We start from the raw sequence: 8,895 nt of genomic DNA, 5'->3' as shown, positions 1-8,895 counted from the left end.
TACTTGTCCCACTGTATACCGGTGAACTACTGCCAGTATTTTACCGTAAATTTTACAGATTTTTTAAACGGCTGCTATTTGCACTATGATGAAAATTCTTTGAATGTTAAAAACCTAAAAAGCAGAGTAAGGGAAACATCTTTTGTTTCTGTACTCTTCAACATGCGTCCATCCATACAGGTGTTCCTCACAAATTGGCCACATGGGGTACAAGCAGGTAGTGTGACTGCAGCGTTCTGGCTGCGTCCAGAAAGGTATTATCCAGCACGAGGTGTTGCATTCCCTGGGGTTCTACCACGAGCATATGCGCAGCGACCGTGACCAACACATCCTCATCCACTGGGATAACATCCAGAAGTGTGAGTCCTTTTCTACTGGATCACGAGAGTTACGATTGTATTAAGTAGTGTTAGGTCCTCGTCCCCTTCCTTCTGAGACATGCCCACCTCCAGCAGGTGTGCATGTTTTTTAGTGATTACAGGTCAGACGAGTGGAGCGGCCACACCTGAGGGCAATTAACATCAGCCAGCTTTAAAAGCCAAGGATACGCTCCACCTCGTCGCCCGATCAACTCGTCTGGTTTCGCCGTCAGTTGCTTCTCGCATTCTTTATATGATATCACTGATTCCCGGCTCACAATTACTTTGCTCTCGCCCCAGGTCCTGTCTTCTGCGCGCTCCTTGTCGGATTCTACGCCTGCCTCCTTCCGAGCTTCCACGCCTGCCTCCTTCCGAGCTTCCACGCCTGCCTCCTCCCAAGCTCCCACGTCTCACGCCGGCTCACGAAGCAACCCCCATCCGCCACGTTATCTCTGGTGTCTGTAAATAAATATTACTCACCGCAACCACCGTGTGTCTGCACTTAGATCCCTCCTCGTCGCACACCCTAACAGTTTGATCGGGCCATAATGGATCTCGCAGACAAACCCACCGGCTCACCCACGTCACTCCGAGACCACCACCAAGCCATTGACTTCCTCTTCCATAAGGTAACGGACATTTCCCACTCACTCCAGGCCATACAAGCACAACTCTCCCCGCCTCCCCTTCGCCGCGCCGCCGCCTCGCCAAGCCACGTTCCCGTAACTAACCTGGTGTCATCAGCTGCAGACCGGGAGCCGCACGTTCCCGCACCGGCGCCTTACGATGGAAACCTCGGTACGTGTCGGGCTTTTTTGGTCCAATGCAGCCTTGTTTTCGAACTACAGCCGTCCATGTATCAAGGGGACCGTACAAGGATTGCTTACCTCATCGGCTGCCTTCGCGGAGCGGCTTTGGAATGGGCCTCTTCAATATGGGAGCAGAGTTCTTCCGTGTGTGTGTCGTACTCCCGCTTCACGAAGGAAATGCGCAAAATCTTCGATCATCCAGTCCGTGGCAAAGAGGCAGCCAAGCGGCTAATGTCCATTCGCCAGGGGCCTCGGAGCGTCGCCGAATTCTCGGTTGAGTTCCGGACGTTGGCCGCGGAAAGCCGGTTTAATGACGCGGCTCTCCAGGAAGTGTTCACCCGCGCCTTGAACGAATCCCTCAAGGATGAATTGGCCACACGGGACGAGCCCAGTTCCTTGGAAAACCTGGTTCTTTTGGCAATAAATATTGACGATCTCTTACGCGAGCGAGAAAGACAACGCAGAGAAGAGCTGGACGCCACACGCAAAATCTTCCCTGCCCTTCCACTACCACCGCCACTTCCTGCCCAGGCAGCTGACGCTGTGCAGGCGAAGTCGCCCCCTTCTGACAAAACTGAGCCAATGCAGTTGGGCCGCACAAGGCTGTCCCCGGAGGAGCGCACACGCAGGTATAAGGCTCAGTTATGCATTTACTGCGGTGAGGGAGGGCACTTTATTCGTGGCTGTCCGGTGCGTCCGGGAAATGGCTCGCCAATAGAGGAAGGACTATTGGTGAGCCACATGTCTCACAATTCTTCACGCAGACTCCAGCTCACAGCCACCCTCTCCAGGAAGGGCCAGTCTCACACAGTCACCGCCCTAGTCGATTGTGGTTCGGACGAAAATTTTATTGATAAAGGCCTGGCGAACCAGTTGGGGCTGTGCACGCACCCACTTCCTGCCCCGTTAAGGACCACAGCACTGGACGGACAGCCCCTGTTTAACGTGAACCGACGGACTGAGGCCATCGACGTCATCCTGTCAGGCAACCACCGAGAGGTGAGCTCCTTTTTGGTTTTTAGTAGTCCTCGAACACCGCTCGTCCTTGGTCTCCCGTGGCTTAAAACTCATAACCCCTCCATAGACTGGACACACCCTAAGGTAACTGCATGGAGTGACTACTGCCATACTCACTGTCTTAAATCTGCTCTAGTGCTGTCCGGTCCGGTCCGGGAATTGGGGCCGCCCGACCTGTCTGCGGTGCCGGAGTGCTACCATGACCTTGGGCAGGTATTTAGTAAGGATCACGCACTGTCGCTTCCTCCCCACCGTCCTTACGACTGCGCCATCAACCTTCTTCCTGGAGCGACTCTCCCCAAGGGTCGTCTTTATAACATCTTGCTTCCAGAGAGGGAGGCGATGAAGTCGTACATCACCGAGTCCTTAGCCTCGGGTATTATTCGCCCGTCCTCCTCCCCCGTTGGTGCGGGGTTCTTTTTTGTGGGTAAAAAGGATGGAGGCCTAAGACCCTGCATAGACTTCCGTGGCCTGAATGAGATCACCGTTAAAAACAAATACCCTCCTCCGCTGATGGATTCTGCGTTCACCCCCCTCCAGGGCGCTACGATTTTCACGAAGCTAGACCTACGTAGTGCCTACCACCTCGTCCGTGTTAAGGAGGGCGATGAGTGGAAGACTGCCTTCAACACACCCATCGGTCATTATGAATATTTGGTTATGCCATTTGGGCTCACAAATGCCCCTGCTGTCTTCCAGAATTTGGTTAATGATGTACTCGGTGACATGATTAATAAGTTTGTGGTGGTCTACTTGGACGATATTCTGGTGTTCTCTCCCACACCACACGAGCATGCGAACCATGTTCGTCTAGTGCTCCAGCGGCTCCTCGAGAACAGACTGTATGTAAAGGCTGAAAAATGTGAGTTTCATGTTCCAGAAACTGCCTTCCTTGGCTACATTGTGGGGCGTGGGAAGCTGCGGATGGACCCGGCAAAAGTGACTGCTGTTCTGGACTGGCCTCGCCCCTCTGACAGGAAGCAACTACAACGCTTTCTCGGTTTCGCCAACTTTTATAGGAGATTCATTCGCAATTACAGCCGGATCGCAGCACCCCTCACGGCCCTCACCTCCACCGCAAAACCGTTCCTCTGGTCCGACGTTGCAGATGCCGCTTTCAGCGACCTCAAGAGTCGTTTCACCTCAGACCCCGTGCTGGTCCACCCCGACCCGTCACTCCAGTTCATTGTGGAGGTTGATGCCTCTGAGTCGGGCGTGGGCGCGGTGCTCTCCCAACGCCAGCCCACTGATGGCAAAATCCACCCATGTGCTTTTTTCTCCCGCAGGCTCTCACCCGCTGAACGCAATTACAGCATCGGGGACAGGGAGCTCCTAGCAGTAAAATTAGCTCTGGAAGAATGGCGTCACCACCTGGAAGGCACACCACAGCCATTCCTCGTGCTCACTGACCATAAGAACCTGGAGTACCTCAAGGCGGCTAGGAGACTGAATCCACGACAGGCCAGGTGGGCTTTGTTTTTCTGCCGTTTTGACTTTGTGCTTTCTTACATCCCAGGCTCCAAAAACACAAAGCCCGACGCCCTGTCTCGTCAATTCCAAAGCATTGAACCTAAGGAGGAACCCGCGCCGATTATTCCTCAAACCCGCTTCCTGGCCTCCGTGGAATGGGAGATCGAACGCAAAGTAAAGGATTCCCATGGTGAGCACCCAGATCCTCGAGCCGGTCCCCAGTCTAACCCGTTTGTGCCCCAGGGTCTCCGTTCCCAGGTCTTGGAGTGGGCTCACTCATCCCGGCTGTTCTGCCACCCCGGCATCCGTAGGACATTGGATGTACTACGCCAACGGTTCTGGTGGCCCTCCATGCCAGAAGATACTAGATCCTATGTCCTAGCCTGTACAGTATGTGCGCGCAGCAAAACATCAACCAAGCCCAGCTCTGGACTCCTTCGCCCACTACCTGTCCCAAGCCGACCCTGGTCCCACATAGCCCTGGATTTCGTCACCGGTTTGCCCCCCTCCAAAGGAAACACTGTAATCCTCACTATAGTGGATAGATTCTCTAAAGCCGCTCATTTCATTCCCCTTCATAAACTTCCATCAGCCACGGAAACTACAACCCTGCTCACTAACCATGTCTTCCGTTTGCATGGCATCCCGACAGATATAGTCTCCGACAGGGGACCCCAGTTTACTTCCCAGGTCTGGAGGGCTTTCTGTGCGGCCCTGGGCGTTGGTGTGAGCCTCTCCTCCGGTTACCACCCCCAGACGAATGGACAGTGTGAGCGTACCAACCAACAGCTCGAAGCAGCCCTCCGCTGCACCACTCAAGCTCACCCCAACACCTGGAGCGATCAACTGCCCTGGATTGAATATGCGCACAACTCCCTGCCGAATGCCTCTTCAGGTATGTCACCATTCCTGTGTTCCTTGGGGTACCAGCCCCCATTATTCCCATCCCAGGAAAGGGACATCGCCGTCCCGTCTGTCCAAGACCACATCGACCGTTGCTCCGGAATCTGGGAACAAGCACGCGCCGCGCTCCTCCGTGCCTCCGGGAGATCCCGTGCCCAGTCTGACCGTCACCGTTCGCCCGCGCCGGCTTACACTGTCGGCCAAAAGGTATGGCTCTCTTCAAAGTCCTTGCCTTTGAAGACTGAATCGGTGAAGCTTTCCCCGCGTTTCGTTGGGCCCTTCGAAATCACGAAGATAGTGAACCCCGCCACTGTGCGTCTCCGGCTCCCGGCGCATTACAGGGTCCACCCCACGTTCCACGTCTCCCTCATCAAACCGGTGTCCTCTAGTCCTTTGGCCCCCCCTGTTCCGCCCCCTCCGCCGCCTCTGTCGGTCGACGGGGATCCGGCCTACCGGGTGGAGCGGCTTCTGGATGTCCGCCGCCGTGGCCGTGGGCTCCAGTACCTTGTTGACTGGGAGGGCTATGGCCCGGAGGAGCGGTCCTGGATCCCTGCCCGGTGGGTGCTGTCGCGGGCGCTCATCCGGGACTTCCACCGCACCCATCCTGGGCGTCTCCGTCGGGCGCCTGGTGGCACCCGTAGGGGGGGAGGTCCTGTTAGGTCCTCGTTCCCTTCCTTCTGAGACATGCCCACCTCCAGCAGGTGTGCATGTTTTTTAGTGATTACAGGTCAGACGAGTGGAGCGGCCACACCTGAGGGCAATTAACATCAGCCAGCTTTAAAAGCCAAGGAGACGCTCCACCTCGTCGCCTGATCAACTCGTCTGGTTTCGCCGTCAGTTGCTTCTCTCATTCTTTATATGATATCACTGATTCCCGGCTCACGATTACTTTGCTCTCGCCCCAGGTCCTGTCTTCTGCGCGCTCCTTGTTGGATTCTACGCCTGCCTCCTTCCGAGCTTCCACGCCTGCCTCCTTCCGAGCTTCCACACCTGCCTCCTCCCAAGCTCCCACGTCTCACGCCGGCTCACGAAGCAACCCCCATCCGCCACGTTATCTCTGGTGTCTGTAAATAAATATTACTCACCGCAACCACCGTGTGTCTGCACTTAGATCCCTCCTCGTCGCACACCCTAACAAGTAGGACCATTGCTGAGATTTACTGTCAAGTAATGGATTGTTCCTGTCCTCAGATGAAAGATGCAACTTCAAAAAGCAGGACACCAATAATCTCAACACACCTTATGACTATTCCTCCCTAATGCACTATGGAAGGTAAGAATTCGTTTTTTTCTGACCTTAAATTTGAAATGTCTGTAGTATAGAGCCAGAATAGTCAACTTTTGCTTCAGAATTAATTGCTAATTCATGATAGCTTGCTCAGATACATGTCATACGACACTGAATAAATTCACAGAAGGAAGCCTAGAAGTAGTCTGAGATTTCATCCTACCCTGCACCAGTAAAAGACACCTTGTGCCACAGCAACCCAGAACTTTGATGAAAAAAACAAAAATATTTAGACTTTCTGAAAACCAGCCAGAACACTTTGCTCCAAAAATTCCGGACCCTCTTGTAACTTTGGGTTATAAAGTGCACAAATTCATGTCACACCATGCATGATTAAGCAAAGCAGCCCTAGAATGTGTTCTACAGGAAAGTTAGAAAGAAATAATGGAAATTTACCGTAACAGCCTTGGCCTGGTGTCCTGATGATGCATCAGCTGGTTATTTTCCAAGGCCACTATCAAACACTCAGTTCCAAATAAGTTTAAAGATATGTTTGTGATTAGCGGTGTTTCAGTACAAGTGTGGGTGCAGCCAAGTATTGTGTTTTTACAAATTTTTTCTGTAATCCTGTAGAACTGCCTTTGGAATTAATAGAGCCGTCACCATAACACCCATCCCTGACAGCTCAGCGGAGATTGGCCAGCGGAGGGACATCTCTGATCTGGATATTATCCGGATCAATCGCCTCTACAAGTGCTTCAATTATGAAATGTAGGCCACAATGTGACAGGTCAAGTGACACTTTCAATAAAACCAATGCATCCCAATTACCAGAACGTCTCTTTTATTGGGCAAGCAAAAATGAGGGAAAATACCTTCTGAGGTTGGATGTCGATGTGAATTACTAAATTGACTACTTGATAAAATATAAAAATCAAATTTACGAGTAAAATTGGTTCTGTAATATAATGTTGCCTTCACAAAATTCTGTCTGCATTTTTACTCAAGAGGGGCGAAATTCTAATTAGGCTAGGTCCATACCGCAGGTCATACTGCGTTCGTGTTTTTCCGACTTGAGTGAGGCATTAACTTGACAGTCTGAACTAAACAGGTTGTATAAAAACAGACCATTTCAAATCTGATCTCGGTCACTTTCGTATGTGGTTAAAATTCGATCTGCGCCACATTTTTCCAGAATGTGGCTACGGTCTGAACTGTCAAGTATCCAAAACAGAATTCATGTAGCAATTACATCAGCAAAGAGCGAGAGAGATTGGGCGCTACGGCAGCGAGAGATGTGCATTAGCTTTAGAGCATAGCTTGAACTCAGTTTTTAGGGAAGAGGCGGGCTTGACAGCAGTCATAAAAAAGGTGAGGAGGGGGAAAAGCATAAGCCTGAGAATGCTCGGTTTTCTTTCTGTGCCCCAATTGAGCAGTATTTCAAGATTGCTTACATGGCCGACAGTCTGGGCAAACTGCCCATGTGTGTGTGCGTCATGCACGTACAGTGCGTACATGCATTCTATCAATCCATATAAACTTTGAATATATGACTTAACGGGGATTATTTATGTCTGTTATTTGTGTCCACTTTTTTGAAATCAAAATATGATAATCCTTGAATTATGTAGAGCCAGCATGTATTAGGGTGACCATATTTTGATTTTAAAAAAAGAGGACACTCGCCCGGCCTCGAGGTACGTGTGCCTCCTCCCTCTGGATAGAAAAAAATCAGTAATGTGACACACTTAAAAAAAAGTGTGGTCACAAATATTGTGATTTAATATTTTTATATTCTGGAAAAATTGTATACAAAAATCTGTATGTGAAATTAACCCTGAAATCTAATTTGAGAGGGGAAAAAAAGTAAGTAGGAACAAAAGAGCGGAACCATAAAGTCAAAAAGAGGTTGAACCCAATTTCACTGTGACGTGAGGGAACTCGCTCACCCCTCCCTTCAGAGGAAACTTGGGATGAGAGCAGGCTGGTTCTGTCTCCTTTCCTTAACTGCTTTGCATGTGGTTTTCAGGTTAGTAAATGTTTGGAATGCACTTCACCTTTATTTTGGGACTCATGAATACTTAAAGACATTAAGGTGATCAATTTACACCATAAAGAGTTGCGTTTTTGTAGCGAACTTTAGAAGTGAATTCAAGCGCTAATGTTAGCTGCGCGCTAGCTAACGGTTAACGTCCATTGTTGAACACAATATTAGAGAGCGAACTATATTTCCACCTCCGACTTGAATCCTTCAGAAAGATTGTTAATGTTATGTTTTACATGCCTCATTTATTTAGTTGATGTGATATTACACTGGAACATGTAACTGAGTTATATAAAACACTTAAATGACAGCAATGCTATTTTCTGTTTTGAGAATTTAGAAATTAGATGAAAATAATTTTGATTTTTGACATGCACTTTAAAAGTGAAAATTTTGTAATCAAGAGAGGAAACTTGGGATGAGAGCAGACTGGTTAGTGTCTCCTTTCCTTAACTGCTTTGCCTGTGCTTTTCAGACACGGCAAACAAATCTTTTTGTTACCGGGATTCCAAGTTTTTGGGACCCGTAACAAATTGTGGGGGCTCGTCCGGGATCACTCTTCCAAAAATGCCGGAGGAGCTGATCCAGTGAAACATTTGAACTACGAGGCCGGCGTGACGACGTGCGTCTGCAGTCCAGGAGGGAGCCAGCAGGTGTCCACGGTGAGCGGAGTCAAGCGTCACAGAGGGAACAGCACTGCTGAAGGGCTGGACGTCCATTTGTCGTCAAGCGGATTACACAGCTTATTGAATGGAGCAACAACGTAACACAGTCAACACTAATAGCACCATGCCAACCACGCGGAAAGATCTGGTGTGGAGCATCAAGAAAAACTTGTTCACACTTTCAAGCCAAGACCTTCGCCGGGTCGCAAGGAGCGTCGCAGCTGAATGTCAAGATGTCATCGGCTTCGGTGACGATGATGAGACTTGCGTGGACTATGTCATTTCGCATACCCAGTCGGACACCTTGCTAGAACTTGAAGATGAAGGTATGAGTCGTCTGTTGGTATTGAATGAGTTAATGGGTAAATACATTGCATGTCCAACTGAAATGCCGAGTAAT

This window comes from Corythoichthys intestinalis, chromosome 1, assembly GCF_030265065.1.
Source record: "Corythoichthys intestinalis isolate RoL2023-P3 chromosome 1, ASM3026506v1, whole genome shotgun sequence".
Lineage (NCBI taxonomy): Eukaryota > Metazoa > Chordata > Actinopteri > Syngnathiformes > Syngnathidae > Corythoichthys > Corythoichthys intestinalis.
The sequence above is the reverse complement of the archived record's forward strand: the minus strand, read 5'-3'. Positions refer to the sequence as shown.